This window comes from Aplysia californica, unplaced genomic scaffold (assembly GCF_000002075.1).
Source record: "Aplysia californica isolate F4 #8 unplaced genomic scaffold, AplCal3.0 scaffold00342, whole genome shotgun sequence".
Taxonomy (NCBI): Eukaryota; Metazoa; Mollusca; class Gastropoda; order Aplysiida; family Aplysiidae; genus Aplysia; species Aplysia californica.
This window is the reverse complement of record NW_004797612.1, coordinates 280,082-283,851: the sequence shown is the minus strand read 5'-3', so window position 1 is coordinate 283,851 and position 3,770 is coordinate 280,082.

Here is a 3,770-nt window from a genome sequence, read left to right as displayed (position 1 = left end):
GAAAGAGTAGGGAGGGGTATCAATACACCTCAACAGTTCATATTGCCCACAGCAACGAAAGTGAACAAGGCGAAATCTAAGAAAATGATCTAGTTACCATACGTGCCTTTGCCACGAAGACATCGCCAGAAAGTGCCTCCAGTCTGAAAGTCCGACAACTTGGCCAAAAAAAATGAAGCCTCTAAAAAGTTGTAAATTATCTCTTATCTAACTCGCTTCTCTTCTTTCCGGACATGTTGTTTCTAGGTTCGAGTAGCAGAGTGCTTAGTGAGTTCGGGCTCACAAATTGTGTCTGGCAGTATCGTCCAGCAGTGTTTAGGTGGGTGGTCAGTACGTGCTGACACAGTTTCTTGTGACGTCGGTGACTTAGTGGTTAGGCTCTCAGACTCGCAACCGTAAGGTGGTGGGTTCGAATCCCGTCAGGGATGCGACATTGTTTCCTTAGGAAAGGCACTTTATACGAATTTTCCTCACTTCACCCAGGTGAAATGGGTACTCAGCTTTTGACAGCGAAAGATCTTGTCAGTTTGTTAGTGTTTAAGCGCTTAATCAGCCGCTTGCAATGTGTGCTTCCCGTGAAGCTGAGAAAGTTTCTGGGTGTTCCATGGTCTGCTGGGGTAATAATATAGTGTGAAGCGCATAGAGCTTGCTGTAGAGCAGTGTAATGCGCTATACAAATGTTATTTATTATTACCATTATCATTGTTATTCTTACAATCAGTAAATGGGGATGTCGGCTGAAAACCGACACGAGGGTAAAGTTTGTGGATTTTCAACAGAGGCCATTTTGTTCAAGATTAACATGTCTTTTATTATGATTTCATACCAAAGAAATATACAAATCTACTTTTAAAAAGTGACGTATCCATGCCCTTAAAATTAGTTCTAAAATCCGAAAAGTTACTGCCGTAATTTTTGTTGACATGCCTCACAATTAATTGGACAACCCTAACTAAAAACAGGATGCCGCACAGTGGCGACCAGCACCGTTTTGAAATTAGGCGCTTGTCAAATTAATAAAACCCAAAAAAACCGACATTTTTCTGGAAGTTAGCTCATTTGTTTTCAATTTTTTTTCTACCTTTTTTTCTAGCTCACTGCCTTTTATGTTCATTAAAGAAAACCATTTCTGTGAGCTTTTTGCTGAAAAATGTTGATGAAGATAGTTTTCAAGGACAATAATTAAGCTTTGGAAGTCACAAAACTTTGGTGACCATTTTCTTGCTTACTGAACTTTGACATCAGGTGACCCCCACCTCCTTCAGTTGTAAATATCTCAACTTCTATTTAAAATACATGGGCGTGTTGTTGGATTTTTTTTCATTGAAAGCAAGACAAATGGACACGCCTCAAGATGATCATATACCAGAAACTCCACATGCCCAAAAGTTGGCGAGAGCCTGATTCTACCGAGTCGTGACATAATACATTTAGAATACACAGACACACTATTTGTGGTGTGGCGATATGTATTTTGGGGCGTTGATATTACCCTGGAATTGAATTATTTTATGTGACGCGGCGTTTAGGTTGGCGGTCACTGGGGTGTGTCCTTGAACAAGACATGATAACTTTAGTTCAAACGCAGGGCGCTGTACTGGAGCGACCAGAAATGATGAGTTAATAACATTGTCTGCATTGGTGTGATATTGCGTATTTGGTACCTTTGGTAAAATGTTCTTTGCCAATATTTTAAAAAGCTATTTGTGTGTTTATATACGAGGGCAAGTGGTTGGCGGGCGCTCCGGCATGATTTGCTCCTTTTCTCCTCCTTCAGTTTTGTGTTTGTGACGCTCTTGTAATACCTCTAATCTTCGTCACTTGTAAATCCTTATTGTATTGTACGTGCCATAAAACTCTTACAAAACCTAAGACTAGGTACAGGGGGTTTAAAAACGAGGATCCTGTCAAAGGGCAATGTTTCGGTTATATTTGCACAATTTTTTTTTTAAACGTAAGACAAATATTATTCCACCCAAGGGGCATCAAATCTCTTGATATGAAGAAAATCAATGGACTTGTTCGAGAAATAACAACCTTTTGAAATTCCAACCAAAACAGAGTAAAACGTAAAACCTTACGTTTTATAAAGCGTTGGGCTACAGGGACGTGATCGACCCACTCTGGCTTCAGGACGAGGTCGGTCAAAACCACGACCCTCATATCAGATGGATACCTCATCGGGCTGAGAAAGTTTGGGAGGAGTGTGGGTGTGATAGAGATTATGGTGTTCTGGAAGCCTAGTTCCAGCATGGCAGAACCACAACCCACAAATCAAAAGGGGCGCTTGCATGATTGCGATAAAGGTTTGGGGAACGCCGTATATGCTGAGAGCTTGCAAATGAATGGTCACCGTATTCTCCCTAACTGAACCCCATCCATTTTTTACTTTTCTGTAGTTTGACAGGCAGAGTCTATGTAAACAACCTACAAATAGTCAAAGAGTTGAAATGCAATGTCAAACAGGATATCCAACTAATCCACATAGAAACAATACAAAGGGTAATTTCCTTCGAGGGCGTATTCGAGCTTGTCTGGAGAGAAATTAAATGGTTAACACCTGAGGAATATACAAGTAGCCACTACCTTCCCTGGCTTTATTTAGCAATGTCATTTTAAAATAAAGTTGTACTTAATGCACAAATACACATCATGGTTGTTTGTTTGTTTTGTTTGAGTTTGTTTTATCAAAAATTGCAACGTTTTGCGTTTCACTTTATTTGGTTGGTTGACATTTAAAAACCTGATTTTTCTCGAACACAAGAATTGATTTTCTTCACATTGACGAATTTGACGTTCCTTTTGTTGAATGTATTTGTTCCAACTCGAACTGTGATTGGCCCAAAGATGATCGAGTCATTGCTCTTTAAATGGGTTCATTTAATAGACACCCGGTATGTACGTAAGTAAATAGTGCACTTTGGACAAAATAGTTACAAGGCGACGATGTATCGAGGTATATAGGTATGCTATTGTAACCCATATTTCCCCGCACGGATCAATAAAGTGAAATCTATCTTTATCTTTATTGATTATACTTTCCATTACAACCCAAATATCCTCCATGTATTAATAGAAGTGGGGTCTTAATGTTGTTCTTCCCTTATTCAGTCGAGTGTTCCCTAAGAGGTCAGGAAACTGGTGTCTGAGGAGTGGGTCAGCCGCTTCGCTATTTTACGTGGATTTTACTGGACAAACCTTCATCAAAGGCACAAACATGTAAATTTACAATTTCCAAGGACACAAACTTTGGATGTCAACAATCTTTGGAGGCAACTATGGCGTTCAATTTAACTCTAACGCCAGCCAACCACTAAATCCATAACCTCCTTCAATCTCAAATATCTCAACCTCTATTCAAGACAGATGGGTTTATTTTCAATAAAAAGGCTAGTTAAATGAACAGGCTTTAAGATTGCCCTACACCAGTACCTCCCATAATATTCCAAAAAATTGACGAGCAGTTGATTCCACCGCGTCGTCACACACACACACGAGTTCTTTATTACTGATCGATCTTGCTGGAGAACCATCTAACCGTAACTCCCACACTGCGCTACAGACAGAGAAAACAATCTCTATTTTGAAAAATGACAGATGAGAGAACAGCGTCAATATTTTTGGAGGGAAATTTCGTAAGGAGAGGAAAACATAGTGGTGTATTTATGAGGTCAGAGCGATGATTGCGTTAATAGTCTGTATAATCTTAGATCACTGGTGAGAGTGTGTCTGGGTTTCTCTCTCTCTCTCTCTCTCTCTCTCTCTCTCTC